The sequence below is a fragment of the Meleagris gallopavo genome, chromosome 3, assembly GCF_000146605.3.
Source record: "Meleagris gallopavo isolate NT-WF06-2002-E0010 breed Aviagen turkey brand Nicholas breeding stock chromosome 3, Turkey_5.1, whole genome shotgun sequence".
NCBI classification, from domain to species: Eukaryota; Metazoa; Chordata; class Aves; order Galliformes; family Phasianidae; genus Meleagris; species Meleagris gallopavo.
This window is the reverse complement of record NC_015013.2, coordinates 18,898,100-18,908,843: the sequence shown is the minus strand read 5'-3', so window position 1 is coordinate 18,908,843 and position 10,744 is coordinate 18,898,100. Positions and strand designations below refer to the sequence as shown.

The following is a 10,744-nucleotide window of genomic DNA, read 5'->3' as shown; positions in this document are numbered from 1 at the left end:
ATGTGGCAGGGGGTTGGAGATTCATCATCCTTGAGGTCCTTCCAACCCTGGCTGTTCTGTGATTCTCTACTGGGTGCAGTCCTTCAGGAGCAGACTGCTCCAGCATGGGTCCCTTGTGGGCCAGCGATTCCTGCCAGAAAAACCTGCTCTTGCATGGGCTCCTCTCTATGGGCTGCAGTTTTCTTCAGGGTACATCTGCCTGCTCTCATGTCTTCCACAGGTTGTAGGGGGACAGCCTGCTGTACCATGGGCCTCTCCTGGGCTGCAGGGAACTTCTGCTGTGTGCCTGGAGCACCTCCTGTCCTCCTTTTGCCCATACATTGGTGGCCACAGGACTGTTTCTCTCACTTATTCCCTTACTCCTCTCAATGCAGTGTTTTTTATCCTTTCTAAACTGTGTTTTTCTAGAGATAACATTGATTTGGCTGTGTCCTGAGCTGAGCCTGTTGGAGCTGACTGCAACTATCTGTGAATGGCACTGGACAGCCCCTGGTCTCTTCTCAAAGCAGCTGCCCTGTAGCTTACTTTGCCAGTACCTGGGCATCTGCATCCTGTACACAGTTACATTTTGAGCACTATCTCTAGATATGGGAGTTACTTTTTAAACTGAAATTATTAAAAAATAATGATACAAGCTGCAAAAATTTTGCAAGACGCTTTTAAACCAGGTTTCCTGCAGGCAGTACATAGGAACATAGCTTGGAGATATAGTGTTGAAATGACAGTAGTTTAAAAGATTCAGAGTCACTAATTTGTGTGTATTAATAGTTGGGACAGCATAATAAGGTTAAAATCTTCACTCTATCCATCTCATTCTTACTTTCTATGGATTAGTAATTTTGAAGCTGTTCCTATATAAACCCATATATATATATAAATATATATATTTGTTTAAGTCATCAGCTTTACGTGTGGGAAGAGTGTCATTAGCTGAACGAGCAGTATTTTTGTCTTCTTCTAATTTGAGTATTACTTTAACAGTGAACATCGACTTAAGAAGACCCCGACCTGAATTATTTTAACCTTACAATTTTTTAATGAAGGTGTCTACATTCAGCTGAATGCTTCACAAGAGCATTCGCCTTGAATTTTGATTTCGTGTTTCTGACTGCTTAGGAGAAGTATGATGTATGAGAAATTCAACCTCTGTGAGATGAATTCAAAAGAGGAATGTGATGAACTGTGCCAGCATCAGTTCAGAGAGCTTAGTTTTACAGTGTAATTTAAAGAAAGAGAGCACAATGAGAAATCTGAAGAAATTATGGAGAAAATTCTGCAAAGACACATGGGAATTGCTTTTGTAAATCATCCATAATCAGGGAACTCAACATAAAAGTTTTATTTGTTTGGACGACAGGTTTCCATCTCTAGCACTCACATGATAGTTTATTGCCATTGCTGTGCCTGTTTGAATGCTTTTGGACATACAGGGATGATTAAGTGTGTGAGTTGATCCAGAATTTTATGTGAATTTTGTAATTATTTTTTTTATTTATTTGGTTTTGGAAAACTGTTGTGACTGGCTATCCGTGTTACGAATGTCACCTTATTTTTTGAACATTTGACAGAAACTGAGTGGGAGGTGAATAGTGATTCAGTAGAAGAAAAGCGATAGAGTTGGGGGGGAACAGATTTGAAAATCCCAATAGCAAAATTTTTGCTTTTTTTTTTTTTTTTTCTATGAGCCTGTGATGTGCATGGGAAAGGTAACTTTTCTTCTTCTGTACTATTTACATTGGTTAGACTCAGCTCTGTTGGCTGACAAAGCTCAGCTCATGGTTAGCTCTGTTCAGCTCTGCTGGAGAATGCTCCTGGCTGGTAGGGAATTGTGTGTTCAAATCAGTGCAATTTAAATATCAAGAGAAAGGGTTCAAATAGATGGCAGAGGAGTAGAGAGGAAACTAAAAGCTTGCTTTTGTGTACAGCAATAGGTTCATCTCAGCCTGTAACTCTAAGAGTGTTTTGTTCTTTTCAACCTGCATTCCTCTGAACTGTAGTTACTTGTATTCCTGCATCTCACTCTGACAATTCACCCTTCAATATTTCCTTTCCTCAGAACACAGTCTATTTCATCTGTTTCAATTTTTTTTTCTTTGCAAGTTTCTATCTCAAATCTGAGGTTTTGAGCAGCATCCTTGAACCCGATCAAATCACTTCTTCAGAAATGTGAGGATAGATGGTCAGGGGAACTCTTCCTGCAGCTGATTGTTAGCATTGTCCCTCTGTGCTGCTGGAGGTTGTAGCCAGTGTTTTGAGTTCCCATCCTTACAGTTATTGCTATGATTCAGTGAAACATTGCAGGAATACCAGTAAAGATCTACTTTATATTTAATAGAGAGAAAATAATCTGTGGTTTCTAGCAATGCAGGCCTCCTGCAGAGCTTTTTAAAAAGATTTGAGCTGCCATACTCTGTTTAATAAATTAAATCTTTAAAAGCCCATGTTCACCCATGTGGCACTCTTATTCTTGAGTCCAGAAGGAACAGAATTGTTATTATATGCTAACTCCCAATGCAGGGCTTAATAAATACACATATTTCAGGTTAATATCACATGTGTCACATGCTTACTAGTGTCTGCAGCTTTCTTTGAGTCTGTGCAGTGTAGTAATCCCTTTCTAAAGAGCTCTGAATTGTAGCAACTTGGTCAAATTGCCAACTGCTATCAGTACCCTGATGGGACCGGGCCTTTGGCTGAGTAAGTGCTTTTTCCTGTGATCCTGGGCATGCAAATGGGGAAAATATCAGTGATTCTGATAGCATAAGGCTGAATTATTCCCTGACTTGTGAGGGGATCCAGTTCCTGCATACACCAGTTGAAGAAGGAGCTTGACTTGCACAACATTGCCATTTATGCTCATCTAAAAAAGGATTAATTTGTATTAATTTCTAGGCCAGGGGAAGAACATATATATTCCATCTGAGTTTTTTTATTTTTTCCTTTTTGCCTGTTGCCTGCATTTACTAGGGGCAGAAAATCCTATGGATGACACTCAGGAATATCTTCAATACATAATTAATGCTAGCGTGGGTGAGTTTGGGTGGGAGTATTAGCTCAGTAAAGCCCTAAGTCAGTGAGTGTCACTGTTTCTGCACTTGTCTGGCAGTGTGTGATTGCCCTGGGGAGCTCAAGGATTTCTCTGCATTCAGTCATGTCTGCTTGTTTTTGCTTCAGGGCAGGCAGAAGAGGTGGGAGATTGGCACAAGTGGGCTGATTCCCCAGAGGTAAACCAGGGCTTGAGTCTAACTTGGCTGACAAGTCTGTGTTTAAAGTCCAAATGTAAGAGAACTGGGCTGAAGTATCAGTAACAGTCAAGGCCAGTTGTACGCTGTGTTAGGCAATTTGAAGTGCATCCTTGTGTCTCAGGTCCTCCACAGAGATGTGAAATGACTTTTTTCTACGTAGTAGCTGCAGAGTTAGAAGGACATCGCTGTAAAATAAAACTTACTTGATTTGATATTAGAGTTTTGTAATGGTTCCTGATTTGCCTCTTCTTTCTTTGCATTTATTATTTATTTGATCTTATTAGGCTCCCTTGTCTTTAAGGTTCTCTTTTTGTTACTTTTGCTTAAGTTTCCTAATTCTTTCCACTATTTATATTTGCTTGATCCTTCCATCTTTCATTCTTTAATTTTTCTTTGGGCTTACTTGCTCCTCTGCTTTCCCTTCAAGTTGCTCAGCCTTTTTTAGGTGTGCATTTTTCCAGTGCTGGCGCTAAGCTCTGCATTAAAAATGGAGTAATGGTGGAATGAAATGTGTGCAAAAGTACATGAAATAGTACTTAGTCTTTTTTCCCTCATGGTTCTGGAGAAGATCAAACAGGTTGGTGGGAGACAGCTGGGAAGTATGCAATTGTACATTGGCAGCCTTGTTGTGAGGAAAATAAGTGTATTTCAGGAAATGGTGAATAACCTCTAAATGTAATCATGTAACTGGGAAAGGGAAAGAATGGGTAACAACAAACTGAAAACAATAGAAATTGTTGCTGCCAAGGCTGGAGTTTCCTGCATCTCTGAAGATTTTCTTTAAACTAGTGTTCTTGAGTTCCTTCAGATATTTGCACCTAACCTTGAAGGCAACAGCTAAGAAACTGTGCTCTGTATCAGGCTGGAAGCTGCAATGGCACACTGCATTTACAGCAGGCTAGGTGTAATGGAGGAGGGACCGTCACTATATCATCATAGAATCATATCATAGAATGGCCTGGGTTTAAAAGGACCTCAAAGTTTCAATCACTCAACCATAGGTAGGGTCACCAACCACTAAACCAGGCTGCCCAGCCTGGCCTTGAATGCCTTCAGGGATGGGGCCCTATGCTGTTAGGCAGGCAGTATTTCCCAGCAGCTCCTGAGGGGCACCAGCCTGTGGACTGAATGGAGAAGGCTATTTTTGAGATACAGTATGTCTGTTAAGATCTGGAAGATAATTGCAAGACTGATAGACAGTTGTTAAGTTCAACCAAAATGACTAAACCGTACCATTTTCCTCTAACTTAACCTTGTGTCAAGCTGGCAAAATACTATTCCAATAGTCTGATGTTCAGAGCATATTCAATGTTATAATCTTAAGGTAAGGAAATTCCATTATCAGTTCCCTTCCTGTAATTCTGTTTCAAGATCAGTCATTCTCTACTGCACTCATGAAGCACATACCATCTACAAATAAAAGTATATGTATGTATGTAGCATTAATATTATGGTATTTTCTTTGTATTCTTTTGAACAAGTGAAAATACATTGAAACTACTTCTGTTCTGCACAGTGGTTTATCAAACTGACACATGTGAAAGTCTTTATTTAAACTAACAATAGGATTTAATACCCTGATTAATTCATTCCAAGCTCATCTTCTGTGGAACAATGCCAAGAAATGTGAATTGCATTCACTGACTTGTATGTAAAAATGAGTTTCGTTTTCAAGCAAGCTCTTAGAATTAGAGATCTCTGATTCATTTTAAATTGTTTCTACCTTGATTTCATTTATGGTTTTACTGTGAGTGATTCTGCTTCCTCACTTGGTCAATAGGATTTTATTAGTGTAATCTGCATGAAGTAACTTGTGAATATCTACTCTGAAACACGACTTAAATCTCTAATTAAACTTTACAATTTTAAAACATAATTGTATTTCCCGGTACACTATGTGAAATTGGAGAAGTTATCTTTTTGTCAGGAGAGGTATATAGCACCGTAATGTTTTGACTGGTCTATGAACACGTCCAGCCTGAGTGACCTGACTAGATCCGCTCCACATCGCAGGATGATAGAGGTTGGAAGGCACCTCTGGAGGCCTTTTGGTCCAACCTCCTGCTCAGTCAGGGACATCCAGAGGACACAACTCAGAACACGTCCAGCCAGCTTTTGCGTATCTCAGGGAAGGAGATACTCCACAACCAATCTGGGCAGCCTGTCTGAGTGATCAGTCACCATTTGTCATGAAGCAGTATTTCAAAACTTGCATCTTTCAGCAAGCCAACCAAAAAAAAAAAAAGGAAAGCAGCGGCTTGTTTAATATCTAAGGCAGGGCACTCATTGTTATGGAAGTTGAACTGTGATTTACTCAGTCTTCAAAAATGATTTTATACTAAACATTAAAAACAAAAAGGAAATTAAGCTTTGAGATACCTGCTTTGTTTAGCTAACTTGTAATGCAACCTGTTAGGTCAGAGAGAAGGAGACCTTGAGTGCAGCGTTTCGTCTCATTCTAAATTTTGAAAGGAGATAATGAATGAGATTTGAAATTTCTGCTCTTTCTGCTATGCTTGATGTTGGTTTGGGATTCGTGCTGATCAGACAATTTAAAAAAGATATTGTTCAGCATTTTCCTTTTTTGCCCCTTTCTAAATATTGAGAGGTTTTTAAAGTTTAAGTTGTTTTTTGAAGTTTTCTTGACATAAATATGGGGGAAAAAGATCTACAGGATTTGAAAAGGATTCAGTGTTTATCAAGTTATGCTTTGTTAATAGCAATAACATTGTAAACATGCTTCAATGATTGTTTAGAATGAAACAAAATAATGTATAGAGTAGGGAAAAAGAATTTAAGGTCACAAATACTGTAATAGGATTTTTTTTTCTTTTTAAATTATTAACGTGTCTGCAATAGAAATTACTGTAGTTGGTTATGCTGTTCCTGTTGTGTATGGAGTGGGCAAGGGGGCATGAAGTGAGAGTCAGATAGGTTGGAAATGACCTTTGAGATAAAGTCCAACCACCAACCTGCCCTGTCCAGTCTTATCATTAAACAGAGTCCCTTAGTGCCACACGCAGTACAGGGCTGTGAACCTCTCCTACCACGTAGGAGGTGATAACTTAGGTGGAGTTTCTTCCCACTTTTTGGGAGAGGCTGGGTCTTGTGCACCCTAGTGAGTTATATTTTACTTGAAAACATCTGGAGACTTGTTTTCTGATGCTTCTGGTAACTTGTCTTTTAAGCATTTAAAAGACAGCGCCGGCAGGATTTTCTAGACTACCATAGTGTTCTGCACTTTATTCTGCCTATTTTCTTCAGAAAATGGGGATTATAAAGTTGTACCTCCTGAACAGGTCTGTCCTTATCTCCATTTTTCATCCTTTAACACATTTGAAACAGATTTGAGATATGTTGCATAGCCTCTTTTTCCAGAATTTCCATGAAAGTTTGTCTTTGATTAATTCTCCCAGTATGGGAAAAGCAGAGCATGAGCTAAATTCTTACTAGACAGCAATAATTCATGTTGCTCTTCATTGTGAGGGTAAAAATTCAGAGATCAAGCTTCTCTGATTCTGCTGAAATATAACTTGTTGGGGAGTGCAGGCTTTTTGTGCAGATTTTGTAGAGTTCAGAATGGTGATCTGACACTTAATTATAAATGTATGAATTTTAGATTTGGGATGATTGTTATTATGTTTAAATCTGAATATTTTAGAATGATGCAAATTATTCCATTATACTTTCAGCCATAAATCCAAATGCAGTTTTAACACGGTCAAGCAATTGAATATTTAAAAACTGGATAAGCTGCTTTGTTCCAAATAAACCACAGTATTAAGAAATACAAAAAGGAATGTTCTCTGCTTCTAGTTCAATTTTTATGCCTATGATAATGCAATCACGTTTGTTATACAAGTAAGTAAAATGGTGTCATGCTTGTGACTCCTTAACGAAGCATTAGATTGGAAAATAAGCGATTGTGTTACGAGACAATGATTTTGCTGTTATTGTCATGAAAAGGTTGGAATGAATAATTTAGCAAATGTTAATAGCACAAGTAAGATATTCTAAGTTCACAGCAGGGTATAATGAATTTTTTCTCCAACGCATTTGCAAAAATAATAACCTTTCAATTACTATTACTGACATCTCCTTTTAGTATTAACCATTGCAATCTCAAGCTGATTCTGCTCACTTCTTCATTAAATCAAATTTTGTTTAAGAGTTTTCTATGTATCTTAGGAAGTATAAGAAAGACTACCAAAAGTAGTTGCTTATTTTCCAGCTGTTGTTGTGATGTCATAGAAGAAAATTCAGAGTATGAATGTCACATTATTCATAAATATATTAATGTCTCCTTAAAATGAGAGTAGTGCAGAAAGACTTTAACTGATGGATGAATTAGTTTTGTTAACAGCTGTTGATAGTGTAAGATAGCAGATTTGGTTGTGCATGGTTTTCAGATGATCAGAGTTGGCTATCTAGAGTACTGTGCTAGATATATTTCAGCTAGTACTTCAAACATGCTTTCTGTTTCATCCATCTTCCTTGCCTGCCCTTTTCAGGGTAGTTTTTCCTTTTCCTAAATAGCATCTAAAGAATATTTGATATATTGTAGATGTAGTTTCATGTATTATCAAAGAGTTTTTCAACTATAAAGGACAGGTGATTTTTTGCTTTCCTAATCTCTAAGTTGTAGTCACTCTCCACCTTTTGTCAGTTATTTGGAATAGTTTCCTTTGCTGTCTGTTATCACAGAATCTATCATATAGATTAGAAGAGACCTTTGGGCATCATCTCATCCAACCACCTTGCTAAAGCAGGTTCCCTAGAGTAGGTTGCACAGAAAAGCATCCAGCTGGGTTTTGAATATCTCCAGAGGAGACTCCACAGCCTCTCTAGGCAGCTTGTACCAGGACTCTGTCATTCTCAAAGAAAAAAGTTCTTTCTCACGTTCAGATGGAATTTGCAGTTTTACCCATTGCCTCTCATCATACAGGAGATGCTCCAGGCCCCTAATTGTCTTTGTAATCTTTTGCTGGACTTTCTCCAGTAGTTCCCTGTCTTTCTTGAACTGAAGAGCCCAGAACTGGGCACAGTACCTCAGGTATGGCCACACCAGGGCAGAGTGGAGAGGGAAGATAACCTTCCTTGACCTGCTGGTCATGCTCTTTTTAATGCACACTGGGACACCTCAGAACTTATTGGCCGCAGGAGCATTCTGCTAGCTCACGGCCAACGTGCTGTCCACCGGGACACCCAGGTCCTTCTCAGCAGAGCTCCTTTTCAGTAGGTCAGCCCCTAATCTGCAATGATGCATGTGGTTATTCCTCCCCTTGAGTAGCACTCTACGCTTGCCCTTATTGAACCTTGTAAGATTCCTCTCTGCCCAACTCTCCAGTCTGTCCAGGTCTTGTATCCTTCTGGTGCGTCAGCTACTCCTCCTACCAGCTTTGTATCATCAGCAAGCTTGCTGAGGGTGCACTCTATCCCTATATCCAGGTCATTGATGAAGATGCTCAACAAGACCAAGCCCAGTACAAATCCGTGGGGAACACCACTAATAACAGACTTCCAACTATACTCTGCTCCTCTGATCACAACCCTCTGAGCTCTGCCAGTCAGCCAATTCTCAATCCACCTCACTGTCCACTCTTCTATCCCTAACTTCCTAAGCTTATACATGAGAATGATGTACACCCAGCCAGTCATGATATCATAGAAGGCTATTAGACTGATAAAGCATTTCTCCTTAGTGTATCTATGTTAACTACTCCTGGTAAATTCCTTTTCTTCTACTTGCTTGGGGAAGATATCCAGAATAAGTTGTTTCATCAGCTTTCCAGGGACAGAGGTGAGGCTGACTGATCTGTAGTTTCCCAGTTTCTCCTTCTTGCCCTTTTTGAAGACTGGAGTGATGCTGGCTTTTCCTCCAGTCCTCAGGCACCTCTCTTGTTCTCCCTGACCTTTCAAAGATTATGGAGAATGGTTCAGTAATCACTTCTGCCAGCTCCCTTAGCAGTCATGGCTGTATCCTGCTGGGGCCCATGGATTTGTATATGTTGCGTTTTCTTAGATGATCTCTAACCAGACCCTCCTCAACCATGGGGAAGTCTTCCTTTCCCATGACTCTCTCTTTTACCTTCAGGGTCTGGGATTCCTGAGGGCCAGTCTTCGCAGTCAAATCTGAAGCAAGGAAATCATTCAGTAACTCTGCCTTCCCTGTGTCCTCCATAGCCAGGGCAGCCACCTCATTCAGCGTCAGGCCCACGTTTTCCCTGGTTTTCCTTTTGCTATCAATATATTTAAGGAAGCCTTTCTTGTTGTCCTTAACCATCCTCACCAGATTTAATCCTAGATGGGCTCTAGTCATCTTTGTTGCATCCCTGTGTGCCCCAGCTGCTTTTCTGTTTTCCTTCCAAGTGGCCAGATCCTTTTTCCACAGTCCATAAACTTCCTTTTTCCATTTGAGTTTTTTCTGTTAGCCCCTTCCTCATCCATGTGGGCCTCCTGCCACTTTTGCCTGATTTCTTAGAGGTTCACCGGTCTCGAGCTTGAAAGAAGTGATGCTTGAATGTTAACCAATGCTTTTGGGCCCCCTTTCCTTCCAATGCTTTAACCTGTGGGATACTGCCAAGTAGGTTCTGAAGAGGTTGTTGTTGGCTCTCCTGATGTGCAGGGTTGCAATTTGACTTCCTGCCCTGTTTTTTCCACACGAAACCTTGAACTCCACTATCTCATGGTTGCTGTAGCCAAGGCTGCCTCCAACATTCACTTCTTCAGCCAGCCCTTCTTTGTATGAACTAAATCCCGTAGCACACTTCTCCTTATTGTCTCCTTCACTACCTGGACCTGGAAGTTATCCTTCGCATACTCCAGACGTCTCCTGGATGGCTTGCAGCCCACCATTATGGCCTACTATGTCTGGGCTTTATGAAATAAATGATTTTTTCACTGGAGATATTTTGCTCTGGGTCTTGCAATAATATATGCTCAGTTTATTTTATTCTTCATTGCTGGATTTTGCTTTTTTTAATGGTGGATTTTTTAGTGAAGCTTGTCATTTGTACTGTTGAAATGTATCATAAGTTGTGTAACTGATGTTCTGTTTCAGGCAGTTATGATAGCTTTAGTATTTTACGGTCTGAATAATACTAGTTTCAAGAGAGTATCTGAGGCAGTTTCTGACCTGCAGTCTCCTTGGTGTTGGAGGAACACACCCTTATGATTATCTCTGTTACATCTAGGGCAGTAAGAGTAGAATGATCCCTTTTCCATCTGCTTCAGTTCATCACTTGCAGCCTCTTCCCCTTAGATAGGTGCACTAATGCAGTATGTCTGTTACCTAGCAGAGTCTTAACACGGCTGCTCTGCATCTGTCTGCACAGTCAGCTGACAGCAGAACCCTCTACGCATCCTGTAGGAAACAAAATTAATAGGAAAAAAGCAGGGCAATTAGGGCAGAAAAAGAACGGAGAGGTTTATGGGAATATGGTCTCTGCAAATTAAAATATGGAATAAAGTAATTAATGCCTTCTTACAGTGCTCTCTGC

At 40.0% G+C, this 10,744-nt stretch overlaps 1 protein-coding gene across 1 annotated transcript in view; it reads left to right on the top strand.

The window, feature by feature from the left end:
- LOC100548692 (threonylcarbamoyladenosine tRNA methylthiotransferase) overlaps nucleotides 1-10,744 on the top strand; it is a 279,899-nt gene that overhangs the window by 123,541 nt on the left and 145,614 nt on the right. The gene's annotated exons all lie outside the window — the stretch shown is intronic.